Below are 21647 nucleotides of genomic sequence, written 5' to 3'. Positions count from 1 at the left end.
TGTATTCTGGGTTAAGGTAGCTAGCTGGCTGGCTGGCAGTTCATGATGCAGTAGCTGGCTGGATAGCTATTGTATTCTGGGTTAAGGTAGCTAGCTGGCTGGCTGGCAGTTCATGGTGCAGTAGCTGGCTGGATAGCTGTTGTATTCTGGGTTAAGGTAGCTAGCTGGCTGGCTGGCAGTTCGCAGTGCAGTAGCTGTTGTATTCTGGGTTAAGGTAGCTAGCTGGCTGGCTGGCAGTTCACATTAGTCGTGAGAATAGCAGGCCATAACACTCTGACTACGACGTCATCTTTGACAGAGGATGTAGTCGGCCCTGCACTATGATCGGCTGTTGGAGGGGGGCGTTTCGCCGGAGCCTGGCGTATGTTGCTTCACTACATTTGGGATGCGACATGTGTTGTGTGTGAATTGTCTTGATCGCTGGTATAGCTTTCTCTCTACCTAGAAAACGGCGTTGTTTTTTATGTGTGTAAAAATGAACTGTTTTGTTGTATGATGAGAAGTTGTGTGTTCATGTAACGTTAGGCAACGTAGTTGAGCTCACAACTGGCTGGGTTAAGAACCCTGCAAAGCTATGCATAGTGGCATGTGATCGAGGGGTGAGTCCCTCTCTCAGCTTGTGATGACAATAAACAGGTGGCATGTTTCACATATTAAGGGCTGTACCTGTTCAAACGAGTCATATCTTGGGTAAGGTGGTAAGGGGTGGGTTTTTCCCCCGGTTTTCCCCTGGAATAATGACCTGTTGAATGCAACTACGGTTCAATATATTAAATTAGTTTAAGATATTGAACTGTAGTTACATTCAACGGGTCGTTATTCAATAGATTAAATTAGTTTAAGAATAAAAAAATAAATACATTTTAAAGGGGAACTATCTTATAAATGGCCTTTTTGAGTGTTTAGCATTGTTTCCTAGCTATGTGAACTTATATTAATATGATCTATGTCTCAAAATTCTCATATTGGCGCATTCTTCCAATTCTCCTCTCACAATATTCACCCTCACTGAACTGAGTCATTTGAAAATGTGCGCGATATGTGATGTCAGAGAGACACCGCTGCATGTTAATGTTCAGGCGACGACGCCGCTGCGCAGTGGTTTAGGAGCCCAGGCTCAAAACAGCTCGAGATCTTGAGGTCGAAAAATGCTGTTTTTGAGGACTTGATTAGAAATACAAAACAATGAATAAAAAAAATATATATATTACAGAGGTGTTCCATAGACTCACAGGAATTGTGTAAAAGTGCCCAAATAGTGAAAGAAATAGTAAAATAGTTCCCCTTTAAGAGAATCTCAAATACATTATTTTATTTAAGTGTAGGCTATAGTTAATTTAAATTTTTTTACAGTTTTTGCATTTTTCTGACATGGGGGCTCAACAATAAATGACAATCAGAAATGTCAAGTTGCATGTGGTTATTCTAACCAGATTAGTTCTGTTGCATTTCCAATTTATTAATTTAAATTATAAATTGATCAGGAATCGATAAGGGAATCGATAAAGAATCGGATCGATAAACAGAATCGATAATGGAATCGTATCGATAAAATCTGATCAATTCCCATCCCTACTCCTCTGTGAGTTTCAGAACCTCCCTCTCAGTGAGGGAGCCTCCTCAGAGTTTCAGAGCCTCCTCCTCAGATTGTCAAGGTGAGTAGAACTTAAAAAGAAGGGATGGCAGCGTGGTTTGGTACACTCGCAGTACAGTGTAAGTCGAATATTGAAAGGCTAGTGAAAGCAGCGATGAAGGTGACCGGAAACACCATGTATCCTTCACTCCAATATATCTTCGAGAAAGTAGTGGTCAGCCAGGCACAGAGAATTTTACAGGACCCTTCTCATATTCTTTATCCTGAATATGAAGTTCTTCCCTCAGGGAGATGGTTCAGAGCAAGTAGATATAAGAGCAACCGCTACAAGCTCTCCTTCCTTCCTACATCCATCGCTCTCCTAAATAACACTAAAGGTCGATTCCCTTGAGGCGACACCTAACAGTGGGCTGTCAGCCGGTCACCTCTTTCTTTCTTGTCCAAGTCTTAATCTGTTGTAATTTAATTAGGGCTGGGTGCAATATGAAGCTTTTGAAATGAGTTTAGCAACTTATGTATACTATTATGGTTGTACGTCTCTATGCATTGTCATATTGGTCTGAATTCCTTTTTACTAACTGAACGAATGAATGATTGTATATTTTTTTCTTCTTCTTTGTTTACACTGTTATCACAGAATGATGCAGCACTGATGTTCCATGTACATTTTCCCCTCTGGGACAATAACGTTTATTTTTATTTTAGCAGCCCAAAGCATCCATATGGCTCAAATATCTCATGTTCTTTTTAAATCTGGAGAAAATTAAATACAACCTAAGGGGGTCTAGTGAAAAGTTTGAAATAGTATGGGGCCCTTTTATTGGTTATATAGCCAAGCTAAAGACACTAGGACAATGAGAAGGAAGGATGAGTGAGAGAGATGTGTTTGTATGTTCTCTGTTATCTGTTGTGTATTTGTAGGACACGGGAAGGAGAATAGGAGGGAGGGGGGAGGGCTCGCACAAGGTCTTTGAAGTGCTTAGTGCTTGTTTTTTTTTTTTACAAAAAAATAGATCACGGCCTGGACAAGGTGCTTGGAAAGTGCTTGAAATTCAAATCGACCAACCACATTAAGGATTTTTGTTCATCCATGACTGAATCAAGTAAATTGAATAAATTTTTTCTGAATGAACACATTGAGTGCCACGCCCCTTCCGGGAAGTGACCACTTCCGTGCCGTCCAATAAACCCATGTAAACGTAGTTGTACTTTGTAGACCTAAACCTATATTTTATAGTATAGCTATGGGTCTAATAACGCCGCTGAGTCTCATTGAGCTGCTTCTGGTCAATGTGCAAAAAAAACGATTATTTTTCCTTCAGCCATTTCCGTTTTATACCGTTTTGAATATGAACATAGTCCGGCCGCTTCTGAGCAATTCCAGGGAAAAGACACGAAAACAGGGTTTTGTGTAATTCAATAAACATGTTGTCATTTTTCGCCTGATTATCGGATCTTCCTGAAATCAATGCTAGATCATCACTATTATCCTTTGTCGTGCACGCATGCAATGTGATTTAGACCGGCGTGCCCCCCCTCCATCCTGCAACCCAACGGAAAACAACCAAACAGCTATAACACAGATAGCTTCAATCGCAGTCGAAATAAATATCAGATCAACGCAAGCTTTCATATATGGTGTCCTTACCTGGTCTCTGAAGTAATGAAAAAAAAAAATCCAATAATCTCATCGCCATTCCAGTTATCCACAGCGATCGTGCCTCCGACGTTGAAGGACATTGCTCTTCAACGGGCGGGCGGGGTCAGTAGTCCAAAGCATCCCTACAAGCCTGTGTTTTGCCGGAGTGTTTAGGACCCGCCCCCATGCCGCAGCTCGGTAGAGAAAAGAAACCAACCCGTTTCTAACGGGGTGCATTACTGGCCGAAGGCGTTAGAGGGCGGTGTAATACCGTCTGCCAGCTCAGACACACTCAGAACAGTATGCACAAGGTGCCCTGCTGAATTATGAATGGCAATAGATAATAAAAGAAATACCGTGACAGAAACGCAGATCTACGTTTCCGGCACTCAACCGTTGGGCGACAGAAACGTAGATCTACGTGAACGGCAGTCAATGTGTTAACACATCCAGCGTCAAAAACGCTGTCCAGCGTTATTGCCTGCCATGCGTTGTCTGCCAAGATCGCTGTACAGTGTTTTTGAGATCAATATTTCATTTTTCCGCCATGGCATTGATAATTCATCCACCCACCCCCGGTGCTGCAGCTGGACCCTAGATGTGACTGCAACGACGGCTCAATACCGCCGCCTGGTGGATGGTCGGGCGAGTTACACTTGCAAAACAGGAAGTGCCATCGGTGCATCGAGGAAAGTCCTCCGGCAGTCACATCTCGTTACGGGACTCCCAACAGACACTATAGTATATATGGATCGCTTTCTAAACTTAATAATCTATATGATTTCGGCGTTTATTGCGCCATACAAACCGGAAATGGACCTAGGCGATCGGCGTCATATAATTGGGATCTTTCACCGCCAGTCTCATTGGCCCACGGTAAGAGGAATCTAACGTTATTTTCAACCCGATTGTGCGTTTCCTTGTTTGTAATCAGTCTGATCAATATATCCACCCAACAAGCCGTTACTGATGATCAAGGAATTATTAACGACCCCCCCCCCCCCTTTCCTTCATGCATGATTAGGCCTGTCACGATAACAGATTTTGCTGGGCGATTAATTGTCCCAGAAAATATTGCGATAAGAGATATTATTGCGGTTTTGAGAGGTTTTTATTTTTTTTGAGAAATGTATTTCCCAAAGGTTTTCAATTAACCTTTTTATTTTTTTTACTAATATAATAATAGCATAATAATACAAGGAAACCGTTTCAAAGTGCAATAAACCTTTATTTAACATTGGAAGACATTTTAAATATCCTAAATAAAAAAAATTCTCAGTTTGATTGTTTATTATAAAACAAACTGAAACTGGAAACAAGCCCTCTCTCTGGCTTTTTGTGTCATCCTTTTAACATGTACATGTATTATTAATGTACCTTGCGGTACCATGTACAAAATGTTAATAAAGTATGAGGAAAAAACTGTGGAAACGTAATAAATAAAAAGGCAGTGAAACAATCAAAAACACTAAAATATATACTATCTCTATTGGAATGGAGACTTCAGCACAGGATAAACTAGGGATGGGCAAAAATAATCCAGATCGATTGATCACATGATGTACAAAATAAATATCTTTTCCGGTGTTTTAGACTTTTATTTTGAAACCCACCCACCGGTCCGAGTGGAAGTATTGTTGTTATTATCTAGCAGAACGTATTGAGCGGACAACTTGTCTCGTCCGGTTCTGTGTTTTTGAGCTAATGATAAAACAAATGTTGAGATTGCAATTAATCGCGCCCGTCAAAATCATTGCATTCATTTGAATTATCGCGCAGATTAATCGATTTATTGCTTATCGCGGCAGGCCTACGCATGATGAAGTATAATGTATACCGATCATATACATTTGAATTTTTTAATATAGCGTGTATGCAGGGCTTGACGTTGACACCTGCCCAATGCGGGTAGAATTCGTCATTGGCGGGTAGATACGTCATTCTACCCGCCAATCGGGCAGTGTTTTTTTTTTTTATATGAAAAAAAAACATTGTAGTCTACAAAAGGCATCTGGAATAATGAAGTCAATCCAGCTCATACTATATAAATACTACAACTCCCACAGGACTTGGTGCGCACAGTGTGCTCATTGATTGGCCCATCCACTTCGCCCGGCCCCTATCGCGCGCGTCGTGTTGCTTCCGTGTTGTGTGTCTGGCAGCTGACAGCTGAACGAACGCTGTTAACATTAATAGCTCAACTGGTTACAATACAGACAGTTAGCTAACGTTACGTTACAATGTGGCAGCATATTGTGGGTGTGAAAAGACCCGGTGAACAAAACCACCAACAAACAAAAAATAGAAAAGATAATGAGACCGAGTCCGAAAACACGAACAAAGTAGGCGAATAAAAGAAAGCGGGTGTTCATTGAAAAGTGGCGCTCAGGTCGCGAGTGGCTAGGATATGACAAGATCTCTCTGCTAATCTACCAGGGGAATCCGACTGTTTAATTCAAACAAAGCATCGCGAAGGCCCGAGGTGGGTGTTGACGCGATGTGATTTCTGCCCAGTGCTCTGAATGTCAAAGTGAAGAAATTCAATGAAGCGCGGGTAAACGGCGGGAGTAACTATGACTCTCTTAAGGTGTCTTACTCCACCGGGTGTTGGTGGGACCTGTGCGGACACAGTCTCATGGCACACACGGACCCCGGTGACTATATTGAACAGTTGGAATGGCCGGTGCGAGGGAAACTAATCCAGGGTGCAGAGCACCTGTGAAGGAGCTAGACCTGGACCCTTAGTGCTCTGCGTGCCACCCCTACTGTAACTATGACTCTCTTAAGGTAGCCAAATGCCCCTCTTATTTTATCCCACACCACACTACTGACACTTTGGATTAGATATTATTTTAGCACACACCACACTACTGACATTTTGGATTAGATGTTATTTGAGATGTTTCTGTTCAAATAAAATCATATGTCCAAACAAATGCTTGCGGTTACATTGTCCAATGACCTATATTTATAACTTTTTGGGTGGGGGTGCGAGTGCTGGGATTTTTGGCTGGTGAAAATGCTGAGTGGCTAGTGACTTTGGAAAACCACTAGCCACAGTGGCTAGTGAGCCAAAAAGTTTACGTCAAGCCCTGCGTGTATGGGAAAGAAACGGCAATCGATAATCTATATATGTGTTTGGGCCTATAACTAGCGTTTTTGGAATTACAGCAGAAAAGATTAAAAACAAACATACTTATATTCTAGAAGGTATTAACACAACAATGTATGAATGAAAATATATAACGTTCCCACATCCTGAACGATAGATAATCGATGTTGAATGGGCCATAGTAATGTCAATATAGCAATATAATTTAAAAAGTTATAGCCCTGCAAAGAAGTTAAACATCTCCAACAGCGGTGGCAGAGAGGGGTATGAGATGGGCATACTGCCCGGCGGGCAATGTGTTAAGGTAATGCTAATTGTCAAAGATTGGCTTTGAGCCATACATATTGGATCAGAAAAAAAAATTATAATTCTCTATATTTATTCTTTTTTTGCTATAAAGAAACAGCACTCAACTCATTGGAGGCCAAACCCGAGATAGTCCAGGTTAACTCGCCATGCTCTGGGCGCCAAGACCCGAGAAATCTCTGGTTTTAATTAGGGATGCACGATAATTATCGGGCCGATAATTATCGGGCCGATATCAGCAATTATGACGTCATCCCGATAAACCCTATAACGTTATTGATAGCTCCGATAATATATAATAAATTTTTTGGTTAAAAGAAATCCGGTGTGGGTGGATTTGGATGAAGGGCGCTTGTTTTTATTATAGCCTCCTCCCGTTTTGCCAGTACTGTGGTACGACTGACAGCGTGTGGTTTAGGAACAGGGAGTTTTTCACAAATCCAGCGCTCCCTTTCTTGGCTGTGACGTAGTCACGTTACATTCGGAGGCAGACAGTCGATCTGCCAATTACGTCCCACCGCTTGCACCCACCTCTTCTTCTTACCACCAATCAGAAGCTCTCGTTCGTTTATTTACCTCCGGATTGTCGGCCATTATTCTACTCGGAGCTCAGGCTAATAACGTTAGCTCCCCGCCAGCCACATTGACAAGTACCAGCGCTTATACATTACTGGCAAATGTCTTGTTGCACTTGTGGCAACAAGCGTTGTCAGCATCGACTTTAGTAAAATAGACCCAGACTTTTGAACGTTTCGTTCTGTCTGCCATGATGAGAGCAGAGCTGTCTGTACTCTGCAGCACCCGTGTGTGTGTGTGTGTGTGAGTGTGTGTGTGTGTGTGAGCACAGCCCGCTCCTCGCGCAGGCAGAGACACCGAGGCAGGAGAGATATAGAAAACGGCCAACAAGATTAGTTTGCGACGTTTAAATTCCTCAAAAATAAAACTCCATAATTTCTCGAGTACCAATAGCAGTACCGATGACGTCGGAGCTTATAAATACAAAAAAAAAAGAAAATTGATCAAAAAAATAATATATAATATACATTTAAAAAAAAAAAAATTATAATACAATAAATATCGGTTATCGATATCGGCTTGAGGAGCATAAAGTTATCGGTATCGGTGTCAAAAAATCAATACCGTGCATCCCTAGTTTTAATCGATATTTATTTTATTCACTATATCCATAAATTTTTCATCCATCCAGCCTGACGTTATCATTGGGAATGGGTCTGAGCTCGCAAAGGGCAAATACCGCTGCCTATCGTCTAGTGCAGTGGTTCCCAAAGTCGGGGTCGCGACCCAAAGGTGGGCCGCGAGCAGCCACGGGTGGGCCGCGAGATGATTTAAAAAAAAAATAAAAAAAAATAAAAAAAAATATTTTTTTAATTTTTAATTTTTAATTTTTTTATTTTAATTTTTTTTGTCAGGCCACTGAACTTAGAAGCAGGACAGGACAGTGTTTCTAGTTGTATTCTAAAATTTTATTCTATTGTATTCTAAAATGTGACTATATGGTTTTATATTAACTTAATAAATAAACAAAAACGAAAAATCTACTTATTTCAACGAACATTTCAAACTAAATAACAGATTATGCACATAAAACGCTGAAAACAACCGAAGCAACAATAGTATTTTAATGAGGCTATTATTATTATCATTATTATTTTGCAACAAGTTAGCCCTCTCATAAATAGCACATATAAATGAATAACTAACTTGAACTAACTTAATAGGATTGAAGTGATATTTGGCTTAAAAACTCGGTCACCTGGCAAAAAAAAAAAAAAAAAAAAGCTAGACGATGTGCATTGGGCCGCGGCTCTCTGACGCCTCATTTTCTGGGCCCCGGCCTGAAAAGTTTGGGAACCCCTGGTCTAGTGTTGTCAAAAATATCGATTTTTCGATAGATATAGATTCTGAATATTTAAAGCGGTTTCAATACTCATTTCCCGCAATATCGATATTTAATTCATTAAAAAAAAATGTTGTATAAGGAAGTTGCATTGTTCATTTCAATACCTGTAATAGTACAGTAGTCCACACCACACACATGTGCATTCAGTTAAGTTGGAATATGACTGTAATACAAACAGTTCAGTTTGTCAGGTACATGCAACACAGATTACAGTGTTTACATCTATCTCTGCTTGAGAAAATACCATGTTCTGCAATAAAAATGATTGAAGTGAGATGAACAGACTGAACTTTATTTTATTAGATAAAACATGTTGACAGTTTTACTTTGCAGTTGAAAAAAGGTAATAAATAAAATTTGATACATTCTTTTTAATAAGAAAATAATTATGTCATATCAACCGTCGGCGGACCGCAAATGACATAATGGTCATAAATCAATATTTTCCAAAAACTAGCGATTTTTTATTTCAAGCGTATTCAAGTATAAACACATGAACATGTCACAACAGCATTTAGAATGTATATTATCATCAATATGTTAGTTTAGGAATAGGTTAAAGTGTTATATAGATAGATTTTCCTCTTTGGAATGTCTATAATCTGCGAGAGGCGACCATTTTGTAAAACCGGGGCAATGGGAATTGTAGTTTTTTGCAGCCGTTTTGTAGCGGACTTCCACAGGTCTGGTTCTGCGTTGACATTTTTTAAAACTACACTTCCTGGAAGATTCTATTGGGTTCAAGGTTCATAGTACTGTATGAATTATTTCAATAACTGCTATTATTCGGGATAATTCTACCACAAAAGGTAACGTTTATGACAAATATTGAAACGTAGTTAGTTTCTCTTCCCTATTGTTAGCATGTAGCAACAATTAGATCTGAAATTTGTTTCAAAACGGTTGCACCCTAAAAATAAAAAAGCTAATGTATTTACAGTAGATTTTCATTATCTGTTCTTATGCACGCCTGGTGATACTAAATCCAAATTGAACTCGGGCATTTGAAAGATTATATATGTATATATATAAATGTGCAAATTGGCTATAATAAGGTAATTTCTAAGCCTGCTATTCTATATTCTATAATAATATTCAAATTGCATTGGTCCGGATTGGAGAATTCAGTACTGTATCTACAGAACCTTCTGTTTAATCATCTTCCCTTTATTCATTTCCTTAGATTTTTTGTACACATGACATGCATTAAAGTGCTTCGTCTTGAGACTGATTTCCGTCAATTTGATTCGGAGTCGTGACTGATTTTCCGTCAATTGGCTACCTGGTATAATATGATTTGTAGACTGGGAACAATGAGAGGTCTGTCCGCCACATGACTGGTAACAAAATAGTCATGTAAAATAATTAAAAACATTTGTCATTGTTGTGTTACTTCACAGTACAAATATGCGAGTCCTCTGCTGTGGTTGTGAGTATCCTTTATTAGCTTAACTCCATAGCAACATCACACAGGTGTAGCTCTCTGGAAAATGCAAAATGGTTAGATGTGGTGGAGAAGATAAAGGGTAGCATATGAACTTGTAATCCCTGATGTTAAACGGAATAGTGGATGTATAGTCCAAAAGGGGGTCCTGAGGGGGGAGGGAAGGTGAAGGAAAGAGTGAGGAAGAGCGAGCTAGAGCATATGTATTGTATTTGTTATTTTTATGTCTTTTAATCTACATTTATTTTTATTTAATTACTGGACTGTCATTATTGTTATTATTATGTCGGTCATTGTCCTGTGATTTATCATAGATTTCTAATATTAATGTATTGTTTGTCTAGTTTTATGTTAAAAAAGGGAAAATAAAAAACATTTGTTAAAAAAAATAAAAATGCAATACATAATAAATAGGGATGCCCCGATCGATCGGCCAGCGATCGGTATCGGCCGATTTTTTTATTTATTTTTTTTTATCTTTTTCCCCCTCCATTTTCCTCCGATTTTCTCCCATCCCAATGTTAGTCGTATGCCAATTCCCAATCCCCTTCCTGGTCGCTGCGCACTTACCCCCCACAGTCAGAACCTCTGGGAGAGTGGAGGCTATCACGTGCTTCCTCCGACACACGTCCAGCCAATCAACCGCTTCTTTTCACCTGGCAGCGCGGATCCTCCCTGAGAGGGCGTAGCGACCGTAGCGTGTGGAAGGATCACACTATCCCACTCGGGTCCTATCCGCGCTTAGCAGGCGCCCCGACCGAACTGTAGGAGTCGCTGTTTACAACGACCCGGACCCACCCCGCCAGCTTCTCCCACCCTCTAATACTGCCAATTGTATTAGTGTGAACGGCCAGCCAAGCTGGTGACAACCCCGGAGCTGTGAGCTGGATTCGAACAGGCGAATCCAGCTCACAGCTCCGGGGTTGGTGACGAACGCAATCTCCGCTACGCCACCTAACCGCCCGGTATCGGCCGATATTCAGTATAAATATGAGATCGGTGATTGGTGATAATGCTTTATTTTCGCAGATCGTCAAAACCGATCGAAAAACATGATCCAATTCTTAGCGGAGATCTCACTGCTGACTTCTCTCTCAGACAGACAGAGCTGCTTGTAGCGTACGGCTCCTCCTCTTCCTCCTGCCCCTCCCGCACCCATGTAAACAAGAGGCTCCAGCTGCCTCCGGCAACAGTCTGCTCTAGTGCATGCGACGTGAGCTAACGTTGGCTACCTACCGAGCTAACGTTACTGTTTAAACTAAATGACCCAGTCAACTATTCACTTTTAGTTTAATACATGAGGCATTGTCTAACGTTATCTAGCTGGCTAGCTACTGATAGCTGCTGATATCAACAAATGCTCTAGCAATAGTCGAGTGCATAATAAGTTACCTCCGTTGACTCGGTAGCTCACGTTAGCTCACGTTAGCTCTAAACTAAATAGTTCACTGAGGCGTTGTCTTAACATTTTCTAGCCGGCTAGCAGTACCTACAGATAGCTCCTGATATCAATGTCTTATAACATTGATTCGATGCGTATTCGAGCTGAGGGCATGCTGAATGTGATTTATACCAATAGGGTCCAGCTGCAGCGCCGGAGAATCCTGGCCGTAGCTGGAGGCTACTCGAGTACACACAGACAGTGGAGCTGTTTACAGATAGCGAGCATTTTGACTTGTTGCGTGGTGGCGATGTCTCGCAGATATTACAACTACAAGTATGATTATATAATATTTTTTATAAAAAGAAATATATATATATATTTTTTTTTATACCAAAAACTATCGATATTGGTATCGGCCGATATGGCTCAAGACGATCGGTGATCGGTATCGGTGGCAAAAATTTTTAACGGGGCATCCCTAATAATAAATGTATTCATGAGCATCATGCAACATAAAACAATTGCAGGAACGGTTTGGGAGAGGAATGGGTTTTAGGTTGCGTGTTCCAAATATTTTTTTACTTAAAGGGGAACTATTTTACTATTTCTTTCACTATTTGGGCACTTTTACACAATTCCTGTGAGTCTATGGAACACCTCTGTAATATATATATTTTTTTTATTCATTGTTTTGTATTTCTAATCAAGTCCTCAAAAACAGCATTTTTCTACCTCAAGATCTTAAGCCGTTTTGAGCCTGGGCTCCAACCACAATGGTAATGGTTCTGGTTCGCCTGAACATCATCATGCAGCAGAGTCTCTCTGACATCACAAATCGCGCACATTTTCAGATGACTCAGTTCAGTGAGGGTGAATATTGTGAGAGGAGAATTGGAAGAATGCGCCAATATGAGAATTTTGAGACATAGATCATATTAATATAAGTTCACATAGCTAGGAAACAATGCTAAACACTCAAAAAGGCCATTTATAAGATAGTTCCCCTTTAAAGTTTAAAGCTCAATATATCAAAACGTGGCACTTTATAGTGAACAGGAGGTCTATTTGTATTAAAAAGAATAAATCGTTTTTCATTTAAATGTCTGGAAGAGCTCAAATATTTTTTTTCAAATCATATTTGTTACCTTTTTTGAGTTGATCTAAATGTTACTGATTGTGTTAAATGGGCTTATGATATCATCTCATATCGATTGCAGGCACCTGCATTGTATCGTATCGTGGCAGATATCAGCAAATATCGTATCGTTGTCCAAAGAATCGATATCGTATCGTGATGAAACTGGTGATTCCCACCCCTAGTAGAGTCCATACACCCAACACCAAATCCCATAATTCCTTACACGTAAAACGTCTGGCTGTGTGACGTCAACTTGTCAGCATGAAAATGACAGCCAAACATGGCACTGCAACTAAATAACACAAATACAATAGGCACATTTGTGACTGTTACAAATATAACACGTTTTATACTTGTGCTACAAGATTTTGGCCTGTGCTACAAAACTATCAACCTCTGTAGCACCAGTGCTATGTGCAAAAAAAGTTAACGTACAGCCCTGACTTTGGCGATCTCAAAATCCTTTCCTATTGCAACACCGAGGTCAGTGGATGAATAATGAATAAAAATATCGAATAAAAGAAAAAACGACCAAAACCCGAGATATCTCGGGTCTGGTGTCCAGAGCACAGACAGGAGCAGCTAGAAGACTCAGAGGATGGTACAGCAGGTGTTGCAGCAAAGAAAAAAATAAGTGATCTGAAAAGTTTGCTCTGCACTATAACCTCAGAAAAGAAGTGGGCAGATAGTTCTACAACAAGACAAGGTTCTCCCACACCCACAACACCCAAAGACAAACTAACCCATGAGATCACTGACTATAAACAATTAAGAGACATCAGCCATGCAGAGGACCTCCTGACCTGGTGGAGGCAACATGAGGCAGACCTGCCCGTCCTTGCTCAATTTTCAAAACGATATCTGTGCATTGGAACGTGTCGTCAGTAGGGGTGGGACGATACATCGATCCAGATCGATGCATCGATGTAATTATCAACGATCGGATCGATGCGATGTAATAAGATCGATTCATATCGATACTCTTATTTTGAAAATCCTGTGGCGAGTCTCATAACTGATTGTGTTAAATGGGCATATGATATCATCTCATATCGATCGCAGGCACCTAAATCTAATCGCAGGGCCGCCTGGGAGAAATGCGAGGCCCTGTGCGAGATTTAACGCGAGTGGCAGAATACCTGAGCACTGTGACTGAAGATCCTTGAGCACAGCCTAGCCATCGAGAAAGGCCACCATAGGCAGACTGTGTGTGTTAGAAAGAGAGAGCGAGAGAGAGAGAGAACATGTGTGTTTGTCATGTGTGTGTGTGTTAGAGAGAGACTAGAGCATGTATGAGAGATCCAAAAGGACAAAGATCAACACTTAAATCCAACAAGAAGAGGGTCTATACCAGAGAAACCAAAGCAGCAAGGAGCCAATGGCCGACATCAGCTAAATAGGCTAGCCAGGTACTGTGACACCAGGCCACACACAGCTTTGGCCAACGGCCCAACGCTACCCAAGCTACACAAACGACCAAGACATTCACACACAGCACATGTCGTATCTCCAAATGTTGTGAAGTAGCATATGTTTTGCCTGGAAAAAAACATCGTTATTAACAAAACATTCGGGAGGGGAAGGAAGGAAGAGTGGGGTAATGTCATGACATTTTCATTAATCTTACCTGCACAAAAGGAACGCAGGGCGAAAGGCCGCAACACAGGTCTCCACGTTGACGAAAGGCCTCTCGCTGTCGGGACAAATAAGCTATGGCCAGAGCCTTGTCATGGTGCAGGCCCGACTAGTCGTAGTCAGAGTGCCAGAACCCCCTGCTATTCTCAAGGCTAACTGATAGCATCAAACGAACGTTCCCAGCTGAAGCTAAACAGCTAACTGGCTAACAGTTAGCTCAATCAGGCACCTGGCTGTATCTAGCCGCATAGCTTGCTTCTGCGTTAGCTAATGGTTAGCACAAGCTAACAGCTAATTAGCTAACAGCTGATTGAGCTAACTGTTAGCCAGTTAGCTGTTTAGCTTCAGCTGGGAACGTTCGTTTGATGCTTGTGCTAACCATTAGCTAACGCAGAAGCAAGCTATGCGGCTACATACAGCCAGGTGCTGACACCAGGCACACACCGTACTACTATAGCTAGTCGACCAGTTTGGCTCCAGAGAGAGGGAAAGAGAGATAGGTCCACGGCGGGAATATAATCATAGGTTGACTCACCATAACGCAGTATCAATGCGGCGCCAATGGTAAAGTTGGAAGGAGACTTTCTTGGCCCACGGTGTAATTTCTTCTGATCCATGCTGCTTTTGAAAAGACATCCACTGGCTGGCTCCTCCGCGCTGAATTAGATCATCCCTCTACCTCGTGTCTTGTGTCTTCTTCTTCTTCTTCTTCTTCTATTACGGCGGACGGAAGAAGAGACCGGAAACACTATCCTAAAATCTGTAGAGCAGCAAAGCCGCAGAAACCGGAAAACTGCAGAGCCGCAGAGGCAGGAACAAGTCAGACACATTCTACAAACGTGTCTAATGTGAAATATATAAGCATATAAGCAAAACTAGATTTTAGGTCTGTGATGAAAAAGGGCCTCGCGGGAAGGGGGGCCGCGCAAAAAAAAAAAAAAAAAAATTATTAATTTGGCCCCCCTTCCCGCGAGGCCCTGTGCGACCGCACTGCTCGCACACCCCCTGAGGCGGCCCTGTCTAATCGTATCGTATTGTATCGTGAGAGACTTTGTGATATCGGCAAATATCGTATCGTTGTCCAAAGAATCGATATCGTATCGTATCATGATGAAACTGGTGATTCCCACCCCTAGTCGTCAGTAGGGATGGGTACCTTTCACATTTGTACCGGTATCTGTGAATTGATACCGGTACCCAACGGTACCTTTTTTCGGTACTTTAGTCTCAAGAAATTTAATTTACCTACCTCAGTCGCGGAAAAAAAATCCAAACTTCAAATAACTACAATTTCGACAGTTTTCGTCTTGACATTGCTCAGACTGCTTTGTTGTTGAATCAAGTCAAATCCTAGGTAAGCGTATATTGTGCGTGTGAATGTTGACATGAAAAGAAAAAAGTTTTTTTTGTTTTTTTTTGTATCTCACTTGATTCGATACTCGGTAGTACCGACGTGTTTCGGTTCGGTACCTCAAAAGTACCGAATTCGTTACCCATCCCTAGTCGTCAGCACATCTGGAAATATGTGGACTCCCTGGAAGAAGAGATCTTGTATCTCAATGGGACATTCCTGGATAAATATATAAAAATATCTGCAGTCCAACGCATTCTAGATTGAATGAGGAACACTTAGACACCCTTGTATTCTTGGCCAGGAATCTCAAGAAGGCAAAGGGTCTGAGTGAATAAAGACTGAAAAACAGCCAGAGCTAGCCACCTAGGACGGCCTAGGACGGTTTAGGCTGAATAGGCTAGGGAGGGAGTGGGACAGAATATACTCTTATCATTCAAAGAGAAAAAAAGTTTGTTTTTGAGATTATGCTGCTACAGGACTTCCGGTTTACGGTCAGATCAGATGGCGGCGTACATTTTCCGAGCTCAGCGACCACTCCAATTATATAATTAATTACGACGTTAATTTCACGACATACATTCACATATTACTTCACAGAGATGGCGAATCGAATAAGGGGACATTAAATGAGGTGGATGGTGACTTTATCAGGACTCTGTTCCGCGCTGACGCTAGCATGCTTTTGCTAACCAACAGACTGGACTCGCTCCAGGAGGAGGTAGCTAGCACGAGTGTACTAACGTGGCTAAAAAGGAATGAAGTGGACCTTGCATTACTGAGTGAAACACACCTTTTATTGGTGGATAATGCAAGACTGGCAAATACATTTTATCATAACATAAGTTATTCTTCTTTTGACACCAAGACCCGTGGGGTAGCCATAATAGCGAAGCGGAAATTTAATATTAAACTGTTAGATGTGTGGTCCGATGCAGAAGGTCGAATTACTATTGCTAAAATAGAATGTTCAAACCGAAATTTTTTGCTGATTTCTGCTTACGCCCCTAATGTGTATGACGCTAACTTTTATGCTGTTCTCACTGCAGCAATGCTGAAACTACCTGAATACTCATTAATAGTAGGAGCTGATTTTAATGCAGTTTGGGATCCATTGATTGATAAGTCCAGTCACGCTGAAACCCCTGATCAGAAGCAAGCTACCACGGCCCTATGGGCCTGGTCTAAGGACACAGGGGTAATCGATATGTGGCGATCGCTCAACCCATCCGCGAGAGATTATTCCTTCTTCTCATCGAGACTTAAGACTTTTTCCAGGATTGATTATGTTTTTTCTTCCCCACGGCTCTTTGATAGCTTTGATGTTGACTTATTACCCATGGCACTTTCAGACCACAAAGGTATCCTACTTAAGGTTTCACTCAGTAAAATAACGTCCTGTGCACCTAGGTGGCGCTTTAACTCTACACTGCCTAAAAAACAGGGAGTTTAACTTGCAATTTAAAGAAAGGCTGACTGAATTCCTGCAGTTTAATGCAGGCTCGGTACAGGATCCCAGAATTCTATGGGATTCGGTTAAGGGTTTTATCAGAAATAACACTACTCGCTTTGCATCTAATCTCCGCAAGGGACGTCTCTCCAAGCTGGTGGAACTGGAAAAGCTTCATGCCACGTTGATCTCTTCATTGCAGCACAACTACTCTAGTAGACTGGAGCTTCAAATTAAGGTAGTGAAAAAAGAGATTAACTCTATTTTAAGACAACAATCTGAATTTCAAATGCACAGAACAAGACAGCACTACTACTTTCACGGTTCCAGGCCTAGTCACCTATTAGCTATGAAGATACGTCCCAGTGAACAATTTGCGGATATCCCATCCATTAAGAACCAACGGGGAGGTAACCACCAACCCCAAAAAGATTAATGATACATTTCGCTCTTTTTATTCCAACCTGTACAAGTCAGGTGGTCTTTGATCATACCAAGCTGGAGGATTTCCTTGATCGAATCAACTTACCACAGATCTCGGAAGATAGTGCTAAACTGTTAGCTGCACCTATCACGCTAGCTGAACTTAGAGAGGCGATTGCAGATATGCAACGGGGCAAGGCTCCCGGATGGGACGGCATCCCACCGGAACTCTATCTCGCATTCTGGGATGTACTCTGTCTCTTATTACTCTCAATGATTTTACATTCAATCAAAGAGGGCAATTTTTCCAGAGATGTCAATATGGCACTTATATCTGTTTTACTCAAGAAAGGTAAGGAGGACTAGGGGTGGGAATCACCAGTTTCATCACGATACGATACGATATCGATTCTTTGGACAGCGATACGATATTATCCGATATCACACAGTCTGCCACGATACGATTCGATTCAGGTGCCTGCGATCGATATGAGACGATATTATATGCCCATTTAACACAATCGGTAACATTTAAATCAACCAAAAAAAAGGCAATGGAAATATCATTTGACATTTTTATTTTTGAGCTCCTCCAGACATTTAAATGAAAAACAATCTATTGTTTTTAATACAAATAGACCTCCTGTTCACTGTTTTTGGTTCGTTTTATTTTTTTTTATATTAATATCCTATTCACTGTCTCAGAGCTGTATTTTGGCTGGAAAAGGCATATTGGGAGTCAGAAGGTGCAGTACCGGCCAGATCCTGTAGTGGGGCTATCCCGAGAATGCACCCTCCTTCCCAGTCCCCACTTCTCTCTGCCTATGGCTCTGGGTTAGCTTGTTAGCTTACGCTAACGTAACGTTATCTTCGATCTTTAACGCGACGTGGGCATAATGGAGTGGCGAGGATTGCAAAGCAGGTTAGATGCATTGGACCCGTTGCGGAATAAAACAGCAGGGACATGTTTTGGGTCACAGAATAGGCACACTAGTCTTTCTCTAGACGCTACTGCTGTGTGCTGTTAACACTTTAACTGCCACACACGAGATATCTCGGGTTTATTAATATGTGGTTGAAAGCCACTCACGAGATTTCTCTGAATTTTATTTAATTTTATTTTTAGCGATCTGAAATCATATTGCATCACGCGAGCCTACCCGAGTATACACGAGCACCGCCGGCGATCATATGTGGAAAAAAGCGCCCCCTATCGTCTCCCAGATGACATAAGGGATTTTGGAATGGACTCAATGAAAATGGATGGGGGAAAAAATCCGGTACTCCACATTTTCCAGTCCACTGATCCAGCCGGGGTTACCACAGTTCATTCTGGAGCCTCTGAGACGCGCGGAATCATGTACTGTACTGCACTGCACTGTACACACGGTGGATCTATACACTTATCGATTTTTTCGAATGGTGATCAGGAATTGGAATATACCAGTTGGATACCATCTGATGTCAGGTAAGGAATCTATGTTATCAGTGTTAGGATAATCAGACTAATTTTGATGAAGTTATAAGCTGTTTTGTGAAATGGGCTCTTTCGGTTTCACTGTAAAAGTCCAAGAGGAAATCAACGCAGCGATTATCCGTGCGCGGCCCGAATGTGCTTGCGTGCACGTATAATATTGATCATCTAGCGTTTATTTGAAAACTATTCATAAATAGGCAGAGGAATATCAACGTTGTGGAATATTCGAGTAAAAGACGATTTTCATAGAATGGTCCAGAATGAACTGTTTTTTATCTCAAAACGGGTGCTTTTCTAAATGCTCTAAAATGGAAATTAAGCGATAAAAACCAATCTGCCTTGACAGCACTGACTGGAAAATAGTCTTTGATAAGTGACGGGCAGATTAGACACATAGCCATAATTTAAAACATAGATTAGGTGATATTAAAGTTAACATTGAAGTGGATGGTGGCATCAAGGGGGTAAAAAGGAAAACCCGGCGTGGCACTCAAAGTGTTAATGTTAAACGGAGTTTCACAACACTGGGCGCAGGGCGATGACGTCGCCGTCGCCGGATTTTCAAAATAAGAGTATCACAATATGAATCGATCTTTTTACGTTGCATCGATCCTATTTGATTATTGATAATAGATCGATATATCGATCTGGATCGATGTATCGTCCCACCCCTAGTAAGGACCCCACCGAGTGTGGCAGCTACAGGCCCCTAAGTCTTCTTGGAGCCGATCTTAAGCTATATGCCAAGGTTCTAGCCACCCGACTTCAAAAGCATATGACATCTCTAGTTCATCCTGATCAGACCGGCTTCATAAGAGGCCGCCTGGTTACTGATAACATCAGACGGTTACTGCATGTGATTGATGCCAGCAAGAATGTGGCAGTCCCTACAGCGGTCATGTCCTTGGATGCAATGAAGGCATTTGACAGATTGGAGTGGTCTTACTTGTGGGCAGTTCTTAGAAGGATGGGGTTGGGAGAGGATTTTATTCATATGATCAAAGTTCTCTACACAGGCCCTTCGGCCATGATCTTAACGGGAAAGTTCTGCTCGCCACTCTTCACCGTCTTGCGCTCTTCTAGACAGGGTTGCCCTCTTAGTCCCGGTCTTTTCGCCTTATCTCTCGAACCTTTAGCTCAATACATAAGACACTCACAAATGATATCTCCTGTTTCAATTCAGGGCACACAGCACCATATCAGCTTATACGCAGATGATGTACTCCTGTTTATGCAGAATCCCTCCATCTCTCTACCTCATCTTCTCAATGTGATAGATGAGTTTGGCAGCCTATCCGGCTTTAAGATCAACTGGCCAAAATCTGCTTTTCTTCCACTTAATGAGCCTGCGAAGGCTACCATCCTGCCTGCAAACATACTTATGGTGGAGCACTTTAAATGTCTTGGAATTGAAATATTCCCTACTATTAGCCAGACGATACGGTATAACTACTCCAGCTTGGGTGACAGGATTACAAATGACTTCAACAAATGGTCCAAATAAAAAAATTAATTACAGGCCCGTGCGTCAATGATTAAAATGAATATTTTACCCAGAATAAATTTTATCAGCTCAATGCTCCCGTTGCCTCCTCCTGTTGCACTCTGCCTCATATAAATTCGTTTTTGAATAATAAACGCCCGCGCTTGAAGAGATCAACTGCCCAAAGAAGTAAACTCGATGGAGGCGTAGCATTTCCAGACTTTAAATATTATTTTCAAGCTTTCTCTCTGAGACCTCTGATCACTTGGTTTGACGCTCAAGCAGCTGTGTCTTGGCGACCATTGGAGGAGAATATGGTGTCCCCACTGTGGCAACCCCAAGCCACCCCTGGGCTTGGTGATTGATGGACGTTACGTAGCGACCCAATGGCTGGGCGCTGCCCATGTTTGGGCGTCCGCTTCCGGACGCACCTGTCTCTAGAGAATCATCAGGAGTGATTATCGAATCACGGCGCGGTGCGCCTGTTGAGGAGGGGGGACTTAATGGAGCCGAGGAGCCCCCTCTCAGTCCCCGGTAGCAGCGAAAGGCCACAGAGCGGAGACGCCGCCCGGCCGACAGATTAACGCCAGCAAGCGATTATTATTTAATAGGAAATAAAGAGTATGATTTTGGGAACTGCAACCTGTCTGTGTGTTGTTTATTCTGCCACCCCTACACCTGTAATTGCCACACCACATAGACTTAAAGATATTGTGTATACCAACATTTCAATTAACCAATGCAAATTACGATTCGGCCCGCTTATCACACATGTGATCCAGACCTGGCGTGATACCCAGAAAGCATGTACCAGGGCTCGAAATTAAAAAAAAATAGGAGCACCCACCAAAATGTAAGGAGCACCAACAATATATATGTAATATATTTGTTATTGATAAAAACAACAACAATATAACAGAGTACTGTAATTAGGGATGGGTATCGTTAGGATTTTATTTTTTTAAATCTTATGTTGTGGGACTTGTACAGCACTTTGGTAAACTTTGTTGTTTTTAAATGTGCTCTATAAATAAAGTGGATTGGATTAATTAATTAAGTAGCCCCTTTTCGTGACTGTGACGCAGCCAACAAGGTTTCACTCGGCTGCGCTGCCTGGGTGCAGTGGGGCTGCTCTCAGCCAACGACATGACATTGCATAATTATGTTGCAACCTTCGTCTATCAAGCAAACAATTATATTATATTTAATTTATCATTATATCAGACAATGCACCTACAAAAGCAGATGATTACAATTAAATTAGCCAACTTGGTAACACATTAGTCATAG

At 41.6% G+C, this 21647-nt stretch overlaps 1 protein-coding gene across 1 annotated transcript in view; it reads left to right on the top strand.

Moving 5' to 3' along the window:
* Positions 1-21647, top strand: part of LOC311229403 (uncharacterized protein) — a gene marked incomplete at its 5' end in the record, with an annotated part of 76335 nt that overhangs the window by 32740 nt on the left and 21948 nt on the right. The window lies entirely within an intron of this gene.

The sequence above is a fragment of the Notolepis coatsorum genome (genome assembly GCF_963971535.1).
Source record: "Notolepis coatsorum genome assembly, chromosome: 6".
In the NCBI taxonomy this organism is placed as follows: Eukaryota; Metazoa; Chordata; class Actinopteri; order Aulopiformes; family Paralepididae; genus Notolepis; species Notolepis coatsorum.
The sequence above is the reverse complement of the archived record's forward strand: the minus strand, read 5'-3'. Positions and strand labels throughout refer to the sequence as shown.